Source organism: Mytilus edulis, chromosome 8 (genome assembly GCF_963676685.1).
Source record: "Mytilus edulis chromosome 8, xbMytEdul2.2, whole genome shotgun sequence".
Classification (NCBI taxonomy): Eukaryota; Metazoa; Mollusca; class Bivalvia; order Mytilida; family Mytilidae; genus Mytilus; species Mytilus edulis.
This window is the reverse complement of record NC_092351.1, coordinates 34,922,209-34,935,118: the sequence shown is the minus strand read 5'-3', so window position 1 is coordinate 34,935,118 and position 12,910 is coordinate 34,922,209.

Here is a 12,910-nt window from a genome sequence, read left to right as displayed (position 1 = left end):
TTTCTGTTTCACTTATGGCATCCGTTATTGTGCTTATGTCAAGTATAAAATAGTATCTGCATTTTCTGTTTCACTTATGGCATCCGTTATTGTGCTTACGTCAAGTATAAAATAGTATACTTCACAATGGATGATGTCACAATCGAGGGGAAAATAATTGATTGATTAGCTTATATTAGTTGTCATCCATATATGAAAATATTCCATAACGGTCGAACAAACAGTAATGAAACAAAAATACGGAACTCCAAGGAAAATCAAATAGGAAAATCCCTTAACAATGGCAAAATCGAAAGCTCAAATACATCAAACGGATTGAAAATAACTGGCATATGGACAAAACACATATAATCAAAAACGAAAGACAAGGATACAAAAACATGACCACAGCACAAATTCAAAAACAGATGATGATGACGTCTGAAAGAGCTTTCGAAATTCTAATTTTATCATTAAGAGACTTGAATAGTCTTTTTGAAAGCATTAAACCCTTTTTAAAAGTAGGACCGCATGTTAAGTCTACAAGACTCTTCAGTGACGCTCGAATCCAAAAAAGTTAATTCGTGTACTACTACATGTTCTACTACTAGTGATGTATGTTGTGTTCCCCTCGGCTAGTCAAAAACGACAAAATTGAGGAAAAGATACAGGATTTTGGCAACGACAAGTGCAACATACAATTGGTAACCAGCAAAGGCATTTATTTCCCAGCTGACCTTTATGACAACTGAAGAACTCATATTTCATCCGAAAATAAAAATAAGAATTCCATTAAAAATAGTTATCAAATTTCTGTAAACATTTAAACAAATTGATGTAATTTGAAAAAGTATTTTGTATCTGTTTTCATATTCATTAATGTCTAAGATTTGGCATGAGTTCTTTTTCTTTTGGCAGAACACATCTTCCGCTTATCACAATACCAGATGCAATATGATTTGTGTTACCCATCGCTACTAAAGTCTATTACTCAGCAGATTTGACAGCTATGATTCTAAAGGCTACTGGTACACTACACTTCTTAACTATCTGATCGGGCCATAGTTTTCTTATCTAATTAGATTCTTATTTGCAAATGAACTTTCTGCATCTCATATAAAGCATTCTTTTATAATGAAAAGGGTAAATGTAACATCCTAAATCGTTCTTTATACCCGTGTATGTTTTGATGTTTACCGATTTCAATGCACGTAATATATGTATCAAGGTAAAGTATGAGATATTTCATTAACTCCGCCTGTACAGTTGGTGTCTGTCTCAATCCGGAGATTGTAATCAAGTCATTGTCATATGCTGTATATCATGTATGTTTTTCGTAAAATACAACAGTATTGGTTGTTACATAGTTCAAACTGTTGGTTTTCTACGTTTGAATTTTTTGACAGTCTGTTATGTAGGATCAGTTCATAGCCTTCAAGCGTACTATTAATATATACGGAAAGCTTAAGTTTTTTTTTATCATTTCTGAGTCCGTACGGTGACCTATAGTTGCCTATATCTACATCACTTTGTCTTTGATTGATATTTCAGTGATTGGTAATTATACCACAGCTACTTATATTTTTGTATATATATAATAGATTACAACAACCTTATCTACAATGGGTATTTTCTTTGAGACGGGTTTTTTGGTGGGGTTCATGTTTCTTAGTCTTTGTTTTTCTATGTTGTGATTTGTGTACTATTGTTTGTCTGTTTGTATGTTTTCTTTTCTAGACATGACTCTGTTTTCGATTGATGACATCGAATGTCTTGCTAGTATCATTCTCCCCTCTTTTTCTCATATTTACCTACTAGTCCGGCCGATCGGTGAAAAAATTGCTCAAATAATGAGGAAAACACCAAATTTTGCATGATGATACATTTTTGTGTACTAAGCAATATTACCTATGGACCCACCCTCAACATTCAATATGGCGGCTTATTTCAAGATGGCTGCCATACATTCTAAAATATTTTCCAGTATTGCACAAACCACATGGATTTGATGCTGGAAGCACAAAAATCAACAAATTTGAATGTATTGGTGTATTTAGCAAGATTTTGTTTTGATCTATCTTTGAAATTCAAGATGGCGGCTATTTTAAAAATGGCCGCCTTGAAAAATAAGCAAATATTCATTATTTATTGATGTATAATGTCATTAAGTCTTTGTCCCAGTTCTGCCCTTTTTATTTTGCCTGGCTTGTCATTTCATACACAAAGCAGTAGCTTTCATAAAAAGCTGCAATAGTAGCTTTCATTAAAACTGCACTATTTGTTGTCTTGGGTCACGCATAAAAGCTGTGATTTGGGATTAATCTGCCCCAAAAAATATTCAGTGCCTATTTTATTTCTTAGGTCGCAATAATTTGCAATTTGAGATATTAAACTGTGGATTGAGAATCATTTAAAGTTTAACACATATCAGTGATATGGCAGGAGTTGAGGACAACAAGGACAAGAACATTGAAATGCCAGAAACTGAATCACTTTAGGATATTGACAAACCCACAACTGAAGACGCTTTAACAGAGGACAACTAAAAAGTGACTATTAGGAAATATAATGTTCAAAGAACAGCTGAGACTAACTCCAATATAAAACAGAGCGAAGCGCCAATTGATAAAATATGTGTTGGTCTCCTTACGATGCAAGCTGAACAGAAAGAGGCAATGAATATTAATAACGAACAGCAATATCTCAGCAACGTCAGCAGTCTGTAGACAGGATAGACCACAGGGCTAGTGGTAATTGCTTGGCGGAATTGATGGTCAGACCAATAAGATAGTCAATGTTGTGGTGAGACGGATGGACAAGCTAACAACAACTGAAGAAGGAGACACAGTTCAATTCAAAAGTGCATTTAAGCAGCAGGGTACCTTCCAACAACTGGCATCTCCAATGCTGACTGCAGTGCCTACTTACGGTATCATCCCCGTCGAGTCAATGGCAAATCCTTCTCCCAAATTTATCACTCCGGTTATGACAACCTTGTCAGCTCCTGGAGCTCTAACAGACTTTCAATAATAGCAAGCTGACTCCACTGACCGATCCAGGAAAGGGCAGATGAAACCAAAAGAGTGTGGCAACAGCTCGTCTTCAGACTCCTCATTCGAGAGAAAATATACTCAATGGCAAGAAATCTCGGTGCAAGAGACAGGAACCGAAGCCTACAGCTCCCAAAAATACAAATACTCAATTGAAGAGGATCCTTGAATTGGAAGGCTTTCATTTACCAATTTGAACGAACTGCCGGTAGATGACAATGGGAAAACAGGAACAATGTGTGTAGGCTCCCAGATTGTCAGGCCGATGTTGGCTTTGAGTACGCTCGCAAGGTAAACACAGCGCTTCAACAAAGAAGACGATCAAACCAGATTGGAACCGAAGCATTCCTTCGAAGATGTTATTTAAAAGACAAAGAGTCTGCAAGGCATGTAATAGAGAGGAACCTAGAATTATTCAACAAGGCGTTAAAACAACTGAAAACCTCAAAAGCCAACCAGATGGCGATATATGGATCAAAAAGTGCCAATTATGGCCATCGGCAAGTCTCCTTTACTGATGGCACAGTATTACCTACCGATAAAGGAAATATGAGCAGTCCTTTGGAAAATGAGGTGCATTAACTCACACAAATTGTCACAAAACTTGCTGATGTTATGCTTTCAACTAATCAGCATAACTGTGGATTGGCCGATCAATATAACCTTGTTCCTTCTGATCAAATAATCATGGAAGATCACCTGATCAATATACACGTGGTAAATCTCCTGAGCAATACAATCGCGGTAGATCGCCAGATAGAAATACACCCAAGTTTAATGCACATCGACCATCAACACCCCCACTAAGACAGAGATAATAAAGTCCTTAAGAACAACGGTTAGCATCTCCACGGACAAACTCCAGAAATCCCGGTTATTTTAGACAACGGTCAATTAACTTCACCAAGATACAGATTAGATCAAAGCGCAACCCCTCCTATATTGTCATCAGACGAACCATTTGAAAGAGCTTAGCAGTACGAGGTACTATACATAACCAGAAATTGAGCATTATTGTGGACACTGCTGCAATGATAACAATAGTAAATGAGAAATTAATTCCGGCAGATGATGGAGATTTAGAGACCATTACGCTACATGTTTTGGGTGAACAGCCTGTTATTGGGAAGATTATAAAGAACGACTCTCGACATTGATAGAGTAAACATACAATTGGATGTGTGTTAAGAGCCATTAACAGACGATGTTATGCTAGATATTTTGGACACACTGAGTGCAGTGATAAATCTGAGTACTCCCACACTCAGCATCAACAATAAAGTGAAAAATGCGGCATTTGTTAACAATGGAAACGAGATTTAAACTCAGCAAATTTGCATAAAACGAACCAGCACTCAGAAATGACTCTTACCGTTTAAACTAGTAAAAGTGCTAACCAGGAGTGCATTTTAGGACCATGCTCGCTGACTAGTTGCGAATTGCTTTCGCACGTAGTTGGAAAAGGAAATAGTTGCCCCTTAACTATTTCAAATGATGGCAATCGTCTAATGCGCCTGAAGAAAGGTACGCCTATTGATTAAATAGAATAGTTTGACGATGTAGTGGGTACATGTACGGCAGATTAAAACGATAAGTGACGTAAGACGTGGCATTGAAGAGACACGAGACAAGGTGCCCTCGGCACTGCCTAAAAGTTCAGATAAATTACCTAATATTCCACCGCATTTAACCTACCTATATTAACGTTCAATCGACTAGCTTCAACATATTTCATTCCAACCATTAAAACTGAAAGCGTTTAAAGAACAATTACAATAACATGTAACATATTGATTAACATTTTGAATTTCACTATTTGTTTTTGTATATGCAGCCATATTTGCAAATGTATGCGTTATAGAAATAACCAAATTATTTTTTTTATGTTTTAAAATTATTTGATAACAATTCAAAAACATGAAGATCATTTTAAAAGAATCATTACTTTAATTTCCGAAATTATATAGAATACCTTGCGGATATTCTTGCTATTTTTAACGTTTTTCCGCCATCTTGAATACGGCAGCCCTATTGGATTTTTCAGAGTGGGTCCATAGCTGAAAGCAAAGGGTATATGACCAAGAACTACTGTGCAAAGTTTCATGCTTTCCTCATCAAGTGAGCAATTCTGCCCTATATCTGCACCAATCGGCCGGACTATACAGAGAATCACAAATAATTTTCTCTATTCAGGAAAAAATTTGTTGACGTCTTGAAAGCGAGTCTTTTTTTTTTGTTTTGTTTTTTGTTTACCATGCGCATACCGTTTGTTATGACTTTACATTGAAGACGTTTACATTTTCATTTCAAGCATATTTGATATATAATAAAAGTGTCATGATATGTGACGCCATTGTGCATGGTCGTCTATTGATATCCATTTACATTATTGAAATTTCTAAAATTGCAAGAACAATTGGCGTCAAAACTTAATTTCAAACTTGAATGAACCACACGTTAACAATAACTTACAGGTAAGGGAAAGTATACGTAATTTGGGTAAACATCAGAGAAAATAGAATTGTCAAAAAGTGGTAGTAAATCACATATTACATGGACATCCTGTAAATTAAACCTGCAGGTAGACATACTTAATTTATGCAGCAGTATATTAGTAATGACCCCAAAAAAAGCTTGCTTGTCCATTTACATTATTGAAACGCAGAATATTTATTAAACTGTGTTGCTGCGTGTACTAAACAATGCATCGGAACAATTATTAATAAGTAAGCTGATGTCATGTCGGTTGTTACTCAAACATTTGCAAAATCATAATTTCTTTTTTCTAATATTCAGAGTTTGTCAGGTTTTCTCATCACTAAAAATACTTAGATATTCACCTTTTTCTTATAATGCAAATGTACCAACTATAAGCTGTGGATATGAATTCAGTTACTAAACACACACACAAATCTTGTTTGTTTATTTCAAATATTTCAGAAATTGTTCCATGTTTTCTAAGTTTCATCTTCTAGCTCCGTAACCTCCATAATCTTTAGGTAACCGTATTTTCCATACTGTGTTTTGTTTGGAAATATGTCTATTGTTTGAAATATATTAATTGATCATGTTTGAATGTGCTATAAAGAGATTTTTTGTATATTAGTTAATATACACATAACAAGTTCATTTGGTCATATTCATTTCAAGTTTCTATGCGACAATTTCCCATTGTCTATTTCAGGAAATGAAATTTCTATGTATCTGCAATTTTATGTTTACTCATTCCTTCTCTATTCAGGCAAATACTTATGTATGATGTCTAACCTTGAAGCCAAAATTATCGATTATTTGAAATTCTAGCAAAAACGTTACGGTTATTATTGATTGGACGAAATAAAAAGAAGTATTTTTATGCCCCACCTACGATAGTAGAGGGGCATTAAGCTTTCTTGTCTATGCCTCCGTTCGTCTGTCCGTTCGTGCGTTCCTACGTCCGTTCGTCCTGCTTCAGATTAAAGTTTTTGGTCACGGTAGTTTTTGATGAAGCTGATGTCAAATCAACTTAAAACTTAATACACTTGTTGCTTATGATATGATCTTTCTAGTTTTAAAGCTAAATTAGACTTTTGACCCCAGTTTCAACGTCTACTGAACATAGAAAATGATAGTGGGAGTTTCAGGTTACAGCTTTTGGTAGTTTTTGATGAAGTTGAAGTCCAATCAACTTGAAATTTAGTACACCTGTTCCCTAAGGCATGATCTTTCTAATTGGAATGCCAAATTAGATTACTTACCTAATTTCACGGTCCATTGAACATGGAAAATAATAGTACGAGTGGGGCATCCGTGAACTTTGGACACATTCTTGTTTCTCATGTTTTTGGGTTGTCTCTTTTAGCTCTAATTAAATTGGTTGGTTACGCTCGTTGTAAGTCTTGTTTTTGTTGCTTTTATGAATTTCTTTTCTGAAAAGCTTTATTCTCGTCCGCCTTTGGTTATCAAAGTTGACCTCTGGTGTTTCTCTTATTCTTCCGAACATCATTTTCAATTACAATTTAAAGGAAAAAAAGCAATAAAGTAATTCTTCTAACGTTTTATAACTCATGCCGCAAAAACAAGGACCATAAACAACCTAAACCGTATCCTGTGTATAAAGTGCGAATCTAAAACTTGCTTCATGAACTGAGGGACTACAATGTTTTTTATAATTTTCAGGCTTCAACATTAATTTACAAGTTGTTGATTTGATATCATTACTTAAATATATATGAATATAATGCAACACTTCGCTTATGAACGACGTGGAATATAGGAAGCAGAATAAAGGAAAACATTACCGCATGTTGTCTGTCAAGCAAATCAATTGTGTGTCTTATTTGCACTTTGTTAGTTTAAACATATTTATTTATAGTGGATTGGGAAACAAGTTTTGCAACTTATATTAATACCTTTTCACTTTGTGGGTGCGAGTGCTACCTTGTAGCGGCATTGGCCTACTCTTTTTCGAAATCTACAAGGATTTACGTAGTGATCGTTTTAAATAAAAAATAAGACAGATTTTGTTTTCAAAAGGAAATCGAGAAACAAAAATTACGTTTCTATAACGTTAAAAAATCATAAGGGACACAATCAAACGAAATCAGAGTGACACGACCTTGCAGAAAGAAAAATATTACAGAAAGGGGGAAGTGGTATGCAGATGGTACCGTTTGGGTAAATAGTTACATTCTCTTGAAAATTAAGTATGTATTGGGGGGAAAAATCACGGTGCACTTGATATAGTTCAGCGTGAACCTGTCTTCATGTGCTATTTTTTTTCTCATTAACCTAGTCATAGATAAAACCCGAGAGGAAACAAGAAACTTATAAAAGAGGGCTTCGTTTTGAAATATAACATATAAAAAAACTTGCCATTATTAGCTATATCCGTCCTTGCGCACAAACAAATCATGACACGCATACTCAGTGTCTTGTTCCTCATGTAGCAATACATGCTGTTTACCTTAAGCTGTACTTTCTTTTTGTCTATTGTTTAATTTGAGCTATTGTTAAAAGGGGCCATCATTTTAATGTAAGGAAAGTTTATTCACATAACAATGTTCACAATTGATGAAAATAATTCATTGCTCGCTTTTTCTTTTTTTACCTTTTTGTGCGTGTTAAACAATGTTAAGTAAGATATAAGCCTCAAACAGTCCATTCTGTAAAATATTGAACTGGTCTTCCTCCTGCCGCTTATATCCTTTACAGAATAAATATGTGTTGATTTATTCATGAAAGAAAGAAAGAAAGAAAATGTCTGTATACTTGTCATCCAATATTCCGTTTTGACAGGATTGTTGTAAAGATGAATGATTGAAAAATTTGCGATTTAATTATAACTTTCAGATGAAGAACAACAGTGTTTGTCATTTGTTGACTTAGGTGTGTTTCGTGCTTTTAAGTTAATACACTGCGAAATGCGCATCCGGTGCAGACCGTTTGTACTGGTAATGTTATAACTACCTCTTGGTTAAAACTTTCGCTGATTGACTGTTAGTACCAAAGGGTAACAACAGAAAATAATTATTTTTCAAATAAAATAAGAAGTTGAAGAGCATTGCATACCAATATTTCTAAAAGTTTTGCCAAATTCAGTAAAGGTTTTGAAAACAGTTAATTATATAAATATGACCATTCCAATGATAATTCATTTCAGCACAGAGTAACAGAGATGAGCCAATCACTTCAAAATACTAAATAAAGAAAATGTTTATTTTTGTGAATTATAGTCATTTTGTGCCCTGACCATTTCGTACCTTAACCATTTGAAACCTCATGGAATCTAAACATGTATGACATTTCGTACCTCATGGAATATTAACATGTATGCCATTTCGTACCTCATGGAATATTTATATGTAATACCATTTCGTACATCATGGACGATATATATGTATGTCATTTCGTACCTCATGGAAGATTTATATGTATACCATTTCGTACCTCATGGAAGATGTATATATTTAGACAATATACGTATAGTGTCTTGAAATATGAAATTTATTTGTATGAGGCTTAGAAACGGGAAAATGCGAGGTTCTACCGAGCATTTTCCCGTTTCGTGCCGAATACAAATAAATTTCATATTTCAAGACACTATACGTATATTGTTTTTATACTGAAATCGATAAAAAAAAAATAAAAAAAAAAAATATGAAACAAATATTATTAAAAAAAAGTGTTTGGAATTTCCCCCTTGGGGTACCATTTTGGGGTATTTCCCTATGAGCGTAGTCTAGGCGGTAAGCATTGACAATTTAAGGAATTAGAAAGGGAAAATGAATTTGATAAATAATATTTGGTATATAACTTACCAATTTGAAGACATAACAGGTTTAAATTCATAAAAGTTTGACCATTGTTACTACACGTTGTCGTGGTTGTGACGTGACGTTGTAAGTAGGCGGGGCTTATAGGTGAGTTTAGGTCATTGACGTATAAAGCTAACGTTTATACGTATAGCTTTATCTGTATAGTAAACTAGCTGATTGCAGTATAAAATACCATTTCGTACCTCATGCAAGATTAATATGTAAGTCATTTCGTACCTCACGAAAGATTTATATGTATACCATTTCCTACCTCATGGAAGATGTATATGTAATACCATTTCGTTCCTCATGCAAGATTTGTATGTATGTCATTTCGTACCTCAAGGTACGAAATGGCTTGCTTCCATTTTTGTCAGTCCACAAGTCTGACCCAAGCATGACTAATATTTATCAAACGTGCTACCTTTTTAAATTGCTAGATCCTCCAAATTTCACTAGAATAACAATTAAGGGGGCTCCTGGGTATAAATCAATTTTTTTTTTCTAATATAGGATTTCTCTAATTTTTTAGAAATGAACTTTATCATGTACTTAAAGGAAAAATGAAATAAAAAGATGGAGTCACCGTTCATTTAAGCTCACAATCTGCCTCTGCATTTTTGTTCATGTCCTTTTTTTCTGTTGAACTAATAGGAGAAATAGATGTAATATCGAAATAAAAAAATAACCTAATTACAGAAATCGCTTAAATTTTACAATTATTTAGTTTATGTACAGCTTATTTGAAAACAATAATAAAAAATATAGGTCACCGTTGAGTTAAAAAAGTTATTTCAAATTTAATGCCAAAAAATGGCATTTTTGCACCAAAGGGAGATAATTTGGAGCTTTTTCAATGATATAAACATTTTAAAAGTCATCTGGGGCCAAACTGAATCAATTCTTTGGGTTGATTTTTGTACCATATCATAAAGTAATAACTAATAGTGTAATAAATAAAACTTGTAATGAAAAAATAAAGGTTTAATATTTTGCTGAAATTTTTGTACCCAGGAGCCACCTTAAAATACCATTTGGTTCTATTTTTATACTTTTTCATTCAACAAAATAAAAAATAAAGATTAAAGTCATGATGAGACATACCTCGTTTTTTCCATATCTATGTGACATGTGGCCTCAAGTAGTGTTCCACTTGTCGTGGCTACAAATCCGCCCTCTTTTCCTCGAGTTCAAACAAAACAACATCACTGGAAAAACATGTGGAACAATAACTTCCTTGCAGTCAACATGGTCAAGGGTACTTCCATTCTGTCCGATTTTGATGAAGTTCCTGTTACTCAATTTATAGTTTCTTGTATTGGTTTTGTTGTGACCGTTTTGTTATTGGTTGTACTTTGTATAGTTTTTGAGTGCTCCAAATCAATTATTGATTTCCAAACAGCGGTATAACAGATAACAACCAGAAAAATATATGTGTCGTCACAATTTGAATATCACCGACCGCAGTTGGTCAACCGAAAAAAACATGACCTCAATCTGTTAATCATAATTTTACACACATGTTCTATAGAATCTGGTTTAGATCAGCAGTCATTTAAAAATCCTCACACGTACAGTTTTCAAACAATTTTATTAATGAGGCATAAGCTAAATTTTGGTATCTTAAAAGTAAAGTATACGAATTTTGGTGAAATCAGTAAACTTAAATGCCAAAATATTAGAGACTCGTTATTCGACAAAAGTATGTCAAGCGAAACAAAACTGAATGTTTGACTTTACCGGAAAAGACATTTGCGGTTATTCAAGAAATAGCCTGTAAACCGGAGAAAGTGCAAACTCTCTTTTTATACTTCTTTATGGGTTACTGAACTTAATAGACGATTTCATAAATAAACAATATAGAGAACAACATGCACTTATGTACGAAATAAATTGTTCAGTTTCGCCACCAATGGTATCGAATGCAATACTTATCAATGAATCTTGATCAAGAGTAACAGAAATAGTTTTAAAGTACACCACCTGTTCCTGACCTTGTTAACTTTATAAACTTGTATAACAGAGAGAGTTTTAAAAACATGTTTCTGAACTTGTTAACTTTATACACATATAATGCTTCATTGTAAGTACGCTTCTTTTGAATGATTGAAACTGGTTAAAATCTTTTACAGCTAGCGCTGAAACGATTACAAAACTCTTTTGTAAGCCAATTCAAAGTTACTTTTATTACACCGTTTGAATGAAATCAACTACTTTAATTTTAAAATATCCTCTCTCGTCTAACAATATTCAGACTATTTACAGTGGTTTTGATGTATACAATTATGTTTCGCTCATTAAAAAATATTTCTATAGAATAAAAGTCAAAATTTGCCCTCCTCTCACTTATCCTCAAGTTTTGCTAACTAATAAAGGCAACAATAGTATACCGCTGTTCAAAAGTCATAAATCGATTGAGAGAAAACAAATCCGGGTTACAAACTAAAACCGAGGGAAACATATCAACTATAAAAGAACACAACGAAACAACAGAAATACTGAAGTGCAGCAAAAATGGCGACAATGCTACACACAAGAAACGAACAATTGGATAACAACTGCCAAAATCCTGACTTGGTTCAGGACATTTTATGAAAAAAATAGTGGGTTGAACTAGATTTTGTGGCTAGCCAAACCGCGCGCGTTTTAGTGCAATGTTAAATATACATCTAAAATGACAGCATTACATGGCAGAAACTTAGTACAAATAAATGCAAGATCACTCAGGACAAAGAATTACATAAATTAATAATATAAAAGTTCATTTCGACATGTTAACCACAGAATAACAACGAATGCCTATAGTAATGTATGAAAGTACAAAAAAACAGCATTATAGAATTACGAACTATGCGTCACAAGCATGAATCAACGCCACAAAGTTACGTCACATGTCATTTTTTTTTAAATGAATATTAATCGAGATTAGGTTTTGAATTATGTTATTTGATGTATTTCATAACAATTACAATAATATCAATATAACATTTTGTTAGTCAGTGTGTAACTGTATTGTATTTTCTAACTATGTCGGTATTTTTTCTAAATCAAACTGTATAGGTTGCACTTTGTAAATACAGCTGTTTCTCAAAGCACGCCTCTTTTGGGGAGATCGTGAATATTCATAGAAAATCAATTTTGTTTACATACTGGTTTCCAGTTATGTTCTCAGTGTTCCATCTCACAGAGACATAACTTGGAAATGTTACCAGTAAATAAACATGTTCATATTGTTTACATTGAAATCTGTGGTAACCTTTCATTCGAGGTAGGGGTAGTTAAGAAAATTAGTGTTGGTTTTAAACTCTGAGAAGTTCAGGGCATATAAACGTTGCAAATATGCCGCACAGCCCTATATTTTGACCTTTGAAAAAAATTGTGGTGCATATGTGAACTTTCAATTCTAGGATAAGAGTTCTTTCAAAATTTCATAGTCAAAGTGGTACAGTTTTAGCCGTAAAAGGGGTTTCTATGGGAAATTGCATTGTCAATATTTACAGAAATGCAACCTAAAACAAATAGATCCTATAAATATAGTTGCTTTAAACTAAATCCATATGAATGAACTGGACGGGATGATTATTT